This window comes from Oncorhynchus nerka, linkage group LG20, assembly GCF_034236695.1.
Source record: "Oncorhynchus nerka isolate Pitt River linkage group LG20, Oner_Uvic_2.0, whole genome shotgun sequence".
NCBI lineage: Eukaryota > Metazoa > Chordata > Actinopteri > Salmoniformes > Salmonidae > Oncorhynchus > Oncorhynchus nerka.
The window spans coordinates 526,448-540,737 of NC_088415.1; the positions used below are offsets into that span (position 1 = coordinate 526,448).

The window sequence follows — 14,290 nt, forward strand, 5'->3', positions numbered from 1 at the left end:
ACTTTACTGATTCTCAACACTGGGGCCCCACAAGGGTGCGTGCTCAGCCCTCTCCTGTACTCCCTGTTCACCCATGGCTGCGTGCCACGCACACCTCCAACTCAATCATCAAGTTTGCAGACGGCACAACAGTGGTAGGCTTGATCACCAACAACGACGAGACAGCCAATGTGAAGGAGGTGAGGGCCCTCGGAGTGTGGTGTCAGGAAAATAACCTCTCACTCAACGTCAACAAAACAAAGGAGATAATCATGGAAACAGCTGTGGAAAGTTTCAAGTTCCTCGGCGTACAATTCATGAACAAACTGAAATGGTCACACAGACAGCGTGGTGAAGAAGGCGCAGCAGCGCCTCCCCATACTCAGGAGGATGAAGAAATGTGGCTTGTCACCTAATACCCTCACAAACTTCTACAGATGCACATTTTAGAGCGTCTTGTCGGCTGTATCACCGCCTGGTATGGAAACTGCACCGCCCACAACCGCAGGGCTCTCCAGAGGGTAGTGCGGTCTGCACAACGCATCACTGGGGGGGCAAACTATCTGCCCTCCGGGACACCTACAGCACCCGATGTCACAGGAAGGCCAAAAAGATCATCCCCTGAGCCACTGCCTGTTCACCACATCACCATGCAGAAGGCGAGGTCAGTACAGGTGCATCAAAGCTGAGACCGAGAGACTGAAAAAATGGCTTCTATCTCAAGGCCATCAGACTGTTAAACAGCCACCACTAACTCAGAGAGGCTGCTGTCTACATACAGACTACCCCTGTACCATCAGACTGTTAAACAGCCACCACTAACTCAGAGAGGCTGCTGTCTACAGACAGACTACCCCTATACCACTAACACAGAGAGGCTGCTGTCTACAGACAGACTACCCCTATACCACTAACACAGAGAGGCTGCTGCCTACAGACAGACTACCCGTATACCACTAACACAGAGAGGCTACTGTCTACAGACAGACTACCCCTATACCATCAGACTGTTAAACAGCCACCACTAACTCAGAGAGGCTGCTGCCTACAGACAGACTACCCCTGTACCATCAGACTGTTAAACAGCCACCACTAACTCAGAGAGGCTGCTGTCTACATACAGACTACCCCTATACCACTAACTCAGAGAGGCTGCTGTCTACATACAGACTACCCCTATACCACTAACTCAGAGAGGCTGCTGTCTACATACAGACTTGAGGTCATGGGCCACTCTAACAAAATGGATCACTCGTCACTTTATCAATGCCACTTTAATAATGATGTTTACATATCCTGCATTACTCATATCATATGTATGTACTGTATTTTACCCCATCAATTGCATCTCGTCTATGCCAGTCAGTCATGGCCCATCCATATATATATATATATGTACATATTCGTATTCCATCCCTTTACTTAGATGTGTGTGTATTAGGTAGTTGTTGTGGAACTGTTAGATTACATGTTAGATATTCTGCACTGTCGGAACAAGAAGCACAAGCATTTCGCTACACTATCGTCACACTATCATCTGCTAACCATGTGGATGTGACCAATAACATTACAATTTGATATGATTTGATTTGGCACAGACACACAGACACACACACACACATACACACACACAGACACACACACACAAATCAAAATCAAATCAAATGTATTTATATAGCCCTTCGTACATCAGCTGTTATCTCAAAGTGCTGTACAGAAACCCAGCCTAAAGCCCCAAACAGCAAGCAATGCAGGTGTAGAAGCACGGTGGCTAGGAAAAACTCCCTAGAAAGGGCAAAAGCTAGGAAGAAACCTAGAGAGGAACCAGGCTATGAGGGGAGGCCAGAACTCTTCTGGCTGTGCCAGACACACACTCACAAACACACACAAACACATGCAAGCACACACACACATAAAACACGTACAAACACACACACACACAGAACTTACCATTCTGCTCCCTGTGGATGAATAATAAATTATAATCACAGAAAACAACAGGCATTAGAAACAGAAATTCAACAAAAATATATAAGTAAGTGAAATGTGAGACTTTATTGGTAGCGATAGGGTTGATAATATGATACTACATATATACACGTTAGTATAAGTATAATGTGATATATATAAAATACTACTTGAGTAAAAGTATTTGTTTTTAAATATACTTAAATATACTCAAATGTCATTGGTCAAATATACTTAAGTATCGAAAGTAAAAGTAAATTATTAAAAGTAAAAATCTAAATGATTTACATTGGTCTTGCACAATGGTCTTGTTATTTTAATTTACAGATAGCCAGGGGCACACTCCAACACTATAGTCCGCCAGATCAGAGGCAGAAGGGATAACCACGTCTTCTCTTGATAAGTGTGTGAATTTGACCATTTTCCTGTCCTGCTACACATCGAAATGCTACAGTTAAGTACAGATACCCTTAAAAAATAATTAAGCCGTACTTCAAAGTATTTTTACTTCGTGGCTTTACACCATTGTACATATATAATGAATAAAGACTTACTCAAACTCTTCAACCTCTTCATTGTCTGACATGGTTGCTCTGGTCTAGAGAAAACAATACGCACAAACACATATATATATACATATATATATATATATACATACATATACAGTCTATTACCATGTCAATACCTATTCATGGGTTTCACGGAACCAACTTTTTAGATCCACTTGTTACTAAAAGGTGTTAATGATGATTTTGTCCAAATACGGTGTCTTGTAAATAAAATGCTAACATAGACAAATAATTAGTTGAAACAACTTTGTTATCATTATAAATGTCGCCAGATTCACTTTAGACAGAAAACAATGTTGTCATTAGCTAGCTAACCCTAACCCTAATAGAAAGTTAAGCTATGAGGTGAAGTGACATAAAAACCCATGAATATACATATATACACTGTATTACATTATGTTACATACATGAATATACAGCTATACATGTTCTATATTACATCCATGAATATACAGCTATACATGTTCTATATTACATACATGAATATACATCTACAGGTGGAAAGGTATATCTTTGTAGAAAGGTGTATCTTTGTAGAAAGGTGTATCTTTGTAGAAAGGTATATCTTTGTAGAAAGGTACATCTTTGTAGAAAGGTACAGCGGTCAGACATACCTGAGAGATGGAGAGAAGAACTGACTTCAGTTTGAAGTATTTTCCACTGATCAACAGAAACGTGACAATAGGAGAGAGAGAGAGAGAGAGAGAGAGAGAGAGAGAGAGAATGGAGGAGGTGTGGGACCCTACAGTGTGTATTAATATCCAGAGATAACAGCCTGAACACTCTGATAGGGTGAGGGTATTCTCTTATCATCCATCCCTAAAAAGGACTCTTCTGGAGGCAGACCTGTCCACACACACACACACACACACACACACACACACACACACACACACACACACACACACACACACACACACATAAAAGGAAGCGATGCCCACACATGCCACCACAAAGCACTCACCTTCAGAGATTAACCTAGGAATGAGTCCTCTCAGCCAGCTGGTTCTGGGGTTCACAAACACAGACTCCACAGAGCCCCAGGCCAGCAACAAAATTAGACCCAACCAAATTATGAGAAAGCAAAAAGATAACTATTTGACACACTGGAAAGAATCAACAAAAAACAGAGCAAATTAGAACGCTATCTGGCCCTAAACAGAGAGTACACAGTGGCAGAATACCTGACCACTGTCACTGACCCAAAATTAAGAAAAGCTTTGAGTATGTATAGACTCAGTGAGCATAGCCTTGCTATCGAGAGAGGTCTCCTTAGGCAGACCTGGCTCTCAAGAGAAGGCAGTATATGTGCCCACTGTACACACAATGAGGTGGAAACTGAGCTTCACTTCCTAACCTCCTGCCAAATAATGACCATATTAGAGACACATATTTCCCACAGATCACACAGACCCATAAAGAATTTGAAAAGAAATCCAGCACTGATAAACTCCCATATGTTTTAGCAGAAATACCACGGTGTGACATCACAGCAGCAAGATTTGTGGTCCGTTGCCATGAGAAAAGGGCAACCAGTGGAGCACAAACATTGTAAATACAACCTGTTCATTTATCTTCCCTCACTATTCATACTACAACTATTTGCACATTGCTAAAACACTGCACATAGCTGATAATATAACACTTGAAATGTCTTTCTTTTTTAAACCTTTTTGTGTGCAATGTTTCCTGTTCATTTCTAATGTTTTTTTTATGTTACATTTGTTTCTTCTCAATTTTGTTCATTGTTTATTTGACTAAATATATGTTTCCCGTGCCGATAAATCTCAATTGAATTGGGAGAGAAAGAGAGAGAGAGATAGAGAATAAGAATGGACAACAACAACTCCCAGCATGGTTTCCATATTCTAATCCAATCTAACCTTCCATACCCCCCCCAGCAGCTAGCCAGCTAGCCAGCTAGCAAACGTCCACCGTCTACCGAATAGCAGCACTGTAGAAACTATTACACTCAACTGAACGACTTGATTAGTGTAGTGTTAGCTAGCTACATAGTTGTCTTTGCTGTCTTCGTATCCAAGATAATTGTGTAGTTTAGAGTGTGTAGTTTTAGAGTGATTATCTTAATTTACCGAGGTTAGCTAGCCAGCTATTTGTCGTCCTTAACGTAGGAGACACTGCTAGCTAGCCAACAGCTAGCCAACGTCTACCGAATAGAACTTCCGCACTCAACAACCCGGTCGCATTCCGCTTCGCTCCACAGGTAGTATCACATTTTCATTTCATTTCACTACAGTACAACGGTTTGATTTGTTTGATCGTAGCTAGCTACATAGCTAGCTACATAGCCGTCTTTGTATCAAAGATAATTGTGTAGTCCAGAGCGATTTTCTAGGTTAGCTAGCCAGCTATTGTCGTTCTTTTAACGCAACGTAACGTAATCAACACTGCTAGCTAGCCAGCTAGCCCCCGAATAGCAGCACTGTAGAAATTATTACACTCAACGGAACGACTTGATTAGTGTAGTGTCAACAACGCAGCCACTGCCAGCTAGCCTACAAAGTCAACAACGCAGCCACTGCCAGCTAGCCTACTTCAGCAGTACTGTATCATTTTTATCATTTTAGTCAATAAGATTCTTGCTACGTAAGCTTAACTTTCTGAACATTCGAGACGTCTAGTCCACTTGTCATTCCAATCTCCTTTGCATTAGCGTAGCCTCTTCTGTAGCCTGTCAACTATGTGTCTGTCTATCCCTGTTCTCTCCTCTCTGCACAGACCATACAAACGCTCCACACCGCGTGGCCGCGGCCACCCTAATCTGGTGGTCCCAGCGCGCACGACCCACGTGGAGTTCCAGGTCTCCGGTAGCCTCTGGAACTGCCGATCTGCGGCTAACAAGGCAGAGTTCATCTCAGCCTATGCCTCCCTCCAGTCCCTCGACTTCTTGGCACTGACGGAAACATGGATCACCACAGATAACACTGCTACTCCTACTGCTCTCTCTTCGTCCGCCCACGTGTTCTCGCACACCCCGAGAGCTTCTGGTCAGCGGGGTGGTGGCACCGGGATCCTCATCTCTCCCAAGTGGTCATTCTCTTTTCTCCCTTACCCATCTGTCTATCGCCTCCTTTGAATTCCATGCTGTCACAGTTACCAGCCCTTTCAAGCTTAACATCCTTATCATTTATCGCCCTCCAGGTTCCTCGGAGAGTTCATCAATGAGCTTGATGCCTTGATAAGCTCCTTTCCTGAGGACGGCTCACCTCTCACAGTTCTGGGCGACTTTAACCTCCCCACGTCTACCTTTGACTCATTCCTCTCTGCCTCCTTCTTTCCACTCCTCTCCTCTTTTGACCTCACCCTCTCACCTTCCCCCTACTCACAAGGCAGGCAATACGCTCGACCTCATCTTTACTAGATGCTGTTCTTCCACTAACCTCATTGCAACTCCCCTCCAAGTCTCCGACCACTACCTTGTATCCTTTTCCCTCTCGCTCTCATCCAACACTTCCCACACTGCCCCTACTCGGATGGTATCGCGCCGTCCCAACCTTCGCTCTCTCTCCCCCGCTACTCTCTCCTCTTCCATCCTATCATCTCTTCCCTCTGCTCAAACCTTCTCCAACCTATCTCCTGATTCTGCCTCCTCAACCCTCCTCTCCTCCCTTTCTGCATCCTTTGACTCTCTATGTCCCCTATCCTCCAGGCCGGCTCGGTCCTCCCCTCCCGCTCTGTGGCTCGACGACTCATTGCGAGCTCACAGAACAGGGCTCCCGGGCAGCCGAGCGGAAATGGAGGAAAACTCGCCTCCTGCGGACCTGGCATCCTTTCACTCCCTCCTCTCTACATTTTCCTCTTCTGTCTCTGCTGCTAAAGCCACTTTCTACCACTCTAAATTCCAAGCATCTGCCTCTAACCCTAGGAAGCTCTTTGCCACCTTCTCCTCCCTCCTGAATCCTCCTCCCCCTCCCCCTCCTCCCTCTCTGCAGATGACTTCGTCAACCATTTTGAAAAGAAGGTCGACGACATCCGATCCTCGTTTGCTAAGTCAAACGACACCGCTGGTTCTGCTCACACTGCCCTACCCTGTGCTCTGACCTCTTTCTCCCCTCTCTCTCCAGATGAAATCTCGCGTCTTGTGACGGCCGGCCGCCCAACAACCTGCCCGCTTGACCCTATCCCCTCCTCTCTTCTCCAGACCATTTCCCCTTCTCCCTTACCTCACCTCGCTCATCAACTCATCCCTGACCGCTGGCTACGTCCCTTCCGTCTTCAAGAGAGCGAGAGTTACACCCCTTCTGAAAAAACCTACACTCGATCCCTCCGATGTCAACAACTACAGACCAGTATCCCTTCTTTCTTTTCTCTCCAAAACTCTTGAACGTGCCGTCCTTGGCCAGCTCTCCCGCTATCTCTCTCAGAATGACCTTCTTGATCCAAATCAGTCAGGTTTCAAGACTAGTCATTCAACTGAGACTGCTCTTCTCTGTATCACGGAGGCGCTCCGCACTGCTAAAGCTAACTCTCTCTCCTCTGCTCTCATCCTTCTAGACCTATCGGCTGCCTTCGATACTGTGAACCATCAGATCCTCCTCTCCACCCTCTCCGAGTTGGGCATCTCCGGCGCGGCCCACGCTTGGATTGCGTCCTACCTGACAGGTCGCTCCTACCAGGTGAATCTGTCTCCTCACCACGTGCTCTCACCACTGGTGTCCCCCAGGGCTCTGTTCTAGGCCCTCTCCTATTCTCGCTATACACCAAGTCACTTGGCTCTGTCATAACCTCACATGGTCTCCCCCTTCATTGCTATGCAGACGACACACAATTAATCTTCTCCTTTCCCCCTTCTGATGGCCAGGTGGCGAATCGCATCTCTGCATGTCTGGCAGACATATCAGTGTGGATGACGGATCACCACCTCAAGCTGAACCTCGGCAAGACGGAGCTGCTCGTTCCATGATCTCGCCATCACGGTTGACAACTCCATTGTGTCCTCCTCCCAGAGCGCTAAGAACCTTGGCGTGATCCTGGACAACACCCTGTCGTTCTCAAATAACATCAAGGCGGTGGCCCGTTCCTGTAGGTTCATGCTCTACAACATCCGCAGAGTACGACCCTGCCTCACACAGGAAGCGGCGCAGGTCCTAATCCAGGCACTTGTCATCTCCCGTCTGGATTACTGCAACTCGCTGTTGGCTGGGATCCCTGCCTGTGCCATTAAACCCCTACAACTCATCCAGAACGCCGCAGCCCGTCTGGTGTTCAACCTTCTCAAGTTCTCTCACGTCACCCCGCTCCTCCGCTCTCTCCACTGGCTTCCAGTTGAAGCTCGCTTCCGCTACAAGACCATGGTGCTTGCCTACGGAGCCGTGAGGGGAACGGCACCTCAGTACCTCCAGGCTCTGATCAGGCCCTACACCCAAACAAGGGCACTGCGTTCATCCACCTCTGGCCTGCTCGCCTCCCTACCACTGAGGAAGTACAGTTCCCGCTCAGCCCAGTCAAAACTGTTCGCTGCTCTGGCCCCCCATTGGTGGAACAAACTCCCTCACGACGCCAGGACAGCGGAGTCAATCACCACCTTCCGGAGACACCTGAAACCCCACCTCTTTAAGGAATACCTAGGATAGGATAAAGTAATCCTTCTCACCCCCCCCCCTTAAAAGATTTAGATGCACTATTGTAAAGTGGCTGTTCCACTGGATGTCATAAGGTGAATGCACCAATTTGTAAGTCGCTCTGGATAAGAGCGTCTGCTAAATGACTTAAATGTAAATGTAATGTAAATGTATTTTGGAGGACTTACTTGAATTTAGGTTTGGCCTCCTCTGTGGATGAAGAGAGAGAGAGAGAGCAAGCGAGAGGGGGAGAGAGCAAGCGAGAGGGGGAGAGAGCAAGCGAGAGAAAGGAGAGAGAGAAAGAGGGAGAGGGAGAGAGAGAGAGAGAGGGAGAGGGAGAGAGAGAGAGAGTGGAGGAGGTGTGGGACCCTACAGTGTGTATTAATATCCAGAGATAACAGCCTGAACCCTCTGATAGGGTGAGGGTATTCTCTTATCATCCATCCCTAAAAAGGAATCTTCTGGAGGCAGACCTGTCCCTGACACACACACACACACACACACACACACACACACACACACACACACACACACACACACACACTAACAGAAGACAGTCATGCCATACTTGTAAGCCCCTACTCCAAGGCAACGTTTTTAGGAACGTTGTATCTGCTGTCATGTTTCTGTTGGGTCTGGCTGGGATTCATCCGTTTACCCGATTTAGGCACCTTAGACAATTCCCAAAGTAGCTAACATATTCATTGTATACCCTGAACATAACCTGAGATTGGATTGAATCCTGTGAATCCCAGCCACAGTCTATTGTCCGGAACTGTTGTCCGGGGTTGTAGTAGCTAGGAGGAAGGAATGGCCAGCCATTGAGAAATGCTTATTGAAATGTTCGATTATCATGTATTTATCGGTGGTGACCGTGTTATCTAGCCTCAGCGCAGTGGGCAGCTGGGAGGTGGTGCTCTTGTTCTCCCAAAACTTTTTGGAGTTAGAGCTACAGGATGCAAATTTCTGCTTGAAAAAGCTAGCCTTTGCTTTCCTGACTGACTGCGTGTATTGGTTCCTGACTTCCCTGAACAGTTGCATATCGCGGGGACTATTCGATACTATTGCAGTCCGCCACAGGATGTTTTTGTGCTGGTCGAGGGCAGTCAGGTCTGGAGTGAACCAAGGGCTATATCTATTCTTAGTTCTACATTTTTTGAAAGGGGCATGCTTATCTAAGATGGTGAGGAAATTACTTTTAAAGAACGACCAGGCATCCTCGGCTGACGGGATGAGGTCAATATCCTTCAGGATACCCGTGCCAGGTCGATTAGAAAGGCCTGCTCGCAGAAGTGTTTTAGGGAGCGTTTGACAGTGATGAGGGGTGGTCGTTTGACCGCGAATCCATAGCAGATACAGGCAATGAGGCAGTGATCGCTGAGATCCTGATTGAAAAGAGCGGAGGTGTATTTGGAGGGCAAGTTGGTCAGGATAATTTCTATGAGGGTACCCATGTTTACGGATTTAGGGTTGTACCTGGTGGGTTCCTTGATGATTTGTGTGAGATTGAGGGCATCTAGCTTAGATTGTAGGACTGCCGGGGTGTTAAGCATATCCCAGTTTAGGTCACCTAACAGAACGAACTCGGAACCCAGATGGGGGGTGATCAATTCACATATGGTGTCCAGGGCACAGCTGGGAGTGGAGGGGGGTCAATAGCAGGCGGCAACAATGAGAGACTTATTTCTGGAGAGATTCATTTTTAAAATTAGAAGCTCGAACTGTTTGAGCATAGACCTGGAAAGTATGACAGAACTTTGCAAGGCTCTCTCTGCAGAAGATTGCGACTCCTCCCCCTTTGGCAGTTCTATCTTGATGGAAAATGTTGTAGTTGGGTATGGAAATCTCCAAATTTTTGGTGGCCTTCCTAAGCCAGGATTCAGACACGGCAAGGACATCAGGGTTGGCGGAGTGTGCTAAAGCAGTGAGTAAAACAAACTTAGGGAGGAGACATCTGATGTTAACATGCATGAAACCAAAGCTTTTTTGATCACATAAGTCAACAAATGAGGGTGCCTGGGGACACGTAGGGCCTGGGTTTACAACAATGGGTAAGACAACAACCGCTAATAAGCTAAAACAACAACAGGTAAAATGGCGATGAATGGGCAGAGAGGTTCGGTTCACTACACACAGAGCCTGAGTTCGCGGCTGGGGCCGACAGATAAACAAGAAATAAACAGAATGGAGTACCGTGATTAATGGACAGTGCAGCAGGCATCAGCTATGTAGCCAAGTGATCATAGGGTCCAGGAGGCAGCAATAGATGGAACAGGGAAGCCGCGGAGTAGCAGGCGTTTAAAGTTAGTAGCCCGGGGATAGATAGCCCAGGAAGCGTCTGCACCGACATCCGACGGAGGCCGGTTCAAGGCACATCAGATGGAGTATTCGTCGGCAGACCAGTTGTAGTGGTGCGGCGGGGCACCGTGTCGACAAAGAATCCAAGCCAGATGGCAAAAGAGATATTGTAGTTGTAGTAATTTAGTTTGCTAGTTGGGAGATGGGCCGGGCTCGCGGCTAACTGATGCTAGCTTCGGGGCAGGGGCGTTAGCCACTATAGCCACTTAGTAGCAGCGGTGATCCGGTGCCAAGGTCCAGAGCTTACGTTAAGGATCCGGTGGAGTAGAGTGGATTCTAGCCGTGTTTGGGTGGAGTCCAGGTGAACAACTGAGTAGGCCGGGAGGTGGGCCTTAGGGATAGCTTCGGTAACTCGGTGGGTGCTAGCTAGCATTGAAGATCAGGAGTAATGGTCCAGGGTTTACGGCAGGAATCCAACGTTGTAGTGGAGAAACAGTCCGATACTGGTAGGCTGGCGAGTATTATCCAGGCAAAAAAAAAAGGGCTGATATCTGTGCAGAAGGTAAAGGCCGCTAGCAGTGGCTAACAATGACTAAATAGCTTGTAGCTAATTAGCTGGTTAGCTTCTGATGGCTAGGTGGTTCTGGCCATAGGGTCTAAAAATAAAAAAATAATAGCGGTTCCATCTCACATTGGGTGAGTGTCACGCCCTGACCATAGAGAGCCCTTAGTTCTCCATGGTGTAGTAGGTCAGGGCATGACTAGGGGGTGATCTAGTATAGATATTTCTATGTGGGTGCTAATATGGTTCCCAATTAGAGGCAGCTGTATATCGTTGCCTCTGATTGGGGATCATATTTAGGTAGGTTGTTTCCCCACCTGCATTTGTGGGATATTATTTTGTGTTTTGTGCATGTGCACCACGTCGTCACGTTTCGTTGTTAGTTTATTTGATTTATTGTTTTGTTTTGTTTTGCTAAGTTTCACTTCATAATAAATATGTGGAAATCAACATCCGCTGCGCCTTGGTCCGTCTCTCCTCATGTTCGTGACAGAATATCCCACCAACAAAGGACCAAGCAGCGTGAACATGAGGTGAGGAAGTTTTGGACTTGGGAAGACATGAAAGGATGCGAAACCCTTCCTTGGCAGCAGACGGAAGGAAGAAATGGAGGACAGTGATGACGCCAGGGTTCGCATCCACAGAAAGCCCAAGGACAACCCCAATATTATTTGGGGGAGGGGCATGAGGGGTGGTCGGTGGAGTTAGCGGTCGAGCAGAGGAGAGTGCCAGAGCCTGTGTGTGAGTCGATAGAGGAATTTAATGAGAGATACCGGAGAGGGGTTCTGGCAAGGAATATGCTGCAGCGCTGGCGCGCTGAAGAGCGCCTTCTCAGCCCGGAACCATCTGTGCCAGCTCCACGCACCAGGCAACCAGTGCACCTCCCCAGCCCGGTACGTACTGTGCCTGATCCCTGCACTCGCCCTGAAGAGCCAGAGACTGTCAGGGAGGCAATAGGGAAGTTGGGAGAGAGAGAGATGAGAGAGATGTTGTGCAAGTGTGTTCTGCTCAACATCCGACCAGAGGATCTGGTTAGCAGTCTGGTGCAACTTGGGCTGGCTCCACGCTTCTTGCCTCCAGAGCGCCTCCCCAGTCCGGTGCGTCCTGTGTCTCCTCGCACTCGCCCTGAAGTACGTGTCCCCAGTCCAGTACGACCTGTGCCGGCTCCACGCACCAGGCCTCCAGTGCACCTCCTCAGTCCGGTACGTCCTGTACCTGCTCCACGCATTAGGCCTCCAGTGCGCATTCATAGTCCAGAGCTTGCGGCGACGGTTCCCATTCCAGAGCTTCCAGTGACGATTCCCAGTCCAGAGCTTCCAGCGACAATTCCCATTTCGGAACCTCCTGCGACGGTCCACAGTCCAGGAACCTCCTGCGACGGTCCACAGCCCGGAACCTCCTGCGACGGTCCACAGCCCGGAACCTCCTGCGACGGTCCACAGCCCGGGACCTCCTGCGACGGTCCACAGTCAGGAACCTCCTGCGACGGTCCACAGTCCACAACTACTTCTCAAACAGAGTTCATTGTGTCAAATCTCAGGGCCTGTTGTCCGGACCTCTGGCAGTCTCTATGGGGTTACCACAGGGTTCAATTCTCAGGCCGACTCTTTTCTCTGTATATATCAATGATGTTGCTCTTTCTGCGGGTGATTCCCTGATCCACATCTACGCAGACGACACCATTCTGTATACATCTGGCTCTTCATTGGACACTGTGTTAATTAAAACCTCTTAAGGATCAGACCCTTGTGTTCATTTTTCACCTAACATGACATATCCAAATACTACAGGGTGTAGACTAGTCTATGGTTAGTATCTTAATTTACAGACTGTAGACTAGTCTATGGTTAGTAATACAGTGCTAACTAGTCTATGGTTAGTAAAACAGACTGTAGACTAGTCTATGGTTAGTAAAACAGACTGTAGACTAGTCTATGGTTAGTAAAACAGACTGTAGACTAGTCCATGGTTAGTAATACAGACTGTAGACTAGTCTATGGTTAGTAAAACAGACTGTAGACTAGTCTATGGTTAGTAAAACAGACTGTAGACTAGTCTATGGTTAGTAAAACAGACTGTAGACTAGTCCATGGTTAGTAATACAGACTGTAGACTAGTCTATGGTTAGTAATACAGACTGTAGACTAGTCTATGGTTAGTAAAACAGACTGTAGACTAGTCCATGGTTAGTAATACAGACTGTAGACTAGTCTATGGTTAGTAATACAGACTGTAGACTAGTCTATGGTTAGTAAAACAGACTGTAGACTAGTCTATGGTTAGTAAAACAGACTGTAGACTAGTCTATGGTCAGTAAAACATACTGTAGACTAGTCTATGGTTAGTAAAACAGACTGTAGACTAGTCCATGGTTAGTAATACAGACTGTAGACTAGTCTATGGTTAGTAAAACAGACTGTAGACTAGTCTATGGTTAGTAAAACAGACTGTAGACTAGTCTATGGTTAGTAAAACAGACTGTAGACTAGTCCATGGTTAAAACAGACTGTAGACTAGTCTATGGTTAGTAATACAGACTGTAGACTAGTCTATGGTTAGTAAAACAGACTGTAGACTAGTCCATGGTTAGTAATACAGACTGTAGACTAGTCTATGGTTAGTAATACAGACTGTAGACTAGTCTATGGTTAGTAAAACAGACTGTAGACTAGTCCATGGTTAGTAATACAGACTGTAGACTAGTCTATGGTTAGTAAAACTGAATTGTTGGTTAGTGGATTGTAAGAAAGCATTTCTCTATCAGGTCTACACATGTTGTATTTGGCACATGACAAATAAAATTAGATTTGATTCGATTTTTGAATTCTCCTAACCTGCCACGAAAATTATATATTTTTCTGCTATCTTAATTATCCAAACCTGCTACTTTAACTCTCATAACCTGCTACTTTAACGGTCACAACCTGCTACGTAAATTTGATTAACATGCAATGTAAACACTAAACTGACCCGTGGTGGACCTGGCTATGGACGATCTAACCAATAATGGAGCGCTGACGTTACACCATCACTGTTGATCCACCCACTGACGTTACACCATCACTGTTGATCCACCCACTGATGTTACACCATCACTGTTGATCCACCCACTGACGTTACACCATCACTGTTGATCCACCCACTGACGTTACACCATCACTGTTGATCCACCCACTGATGTTACACCATCACTGTTGATCCACCCACTGACGTTATACCATCACTGTTGATCCACCCACTGACGTTATACCATCACTGTTGATCCACCCACTGACGTTATACCATCACTGTTGATCCACCCACTGACGTTATACCATCACTGTTGATCCACC

General features: G+C 46.6%; 1 long non-coding RNA gene across 2 annotated transcripts; it reads right to left on the minus strand.

Annotated features, from left to right (window-relative positions):
- Positions 1-1,892: 1,892 nt before the first annotated feature.
- Positions 1,893-8,414, minus strand: LOC115126514 (uncharacterized). Of its 2 annotated transcripts, none has more exons than XR_003863173.2 (4): positions 8,287-8,413; positions 3,131-3,362; positions 2,502-2,545; positions 1,893-1,940 (listed from the first exon to the last, which is right to left on the minus strand). It is a non-coding gene; the product is annotated as an uncharacterized LOC115126514 (long non-coding RNA). The 2 variants fall into 2 exon arrangements; XR_010460095.1 differs by lacking the exon at positions 1,893-1,940 and adding an exon at positions 2,236-2,380 and having other exon boundaries at positions 8,287-8,414.
- Between the last annotated feature and the right edge of the window lie 5,876 nt (positions 8,415-14,290).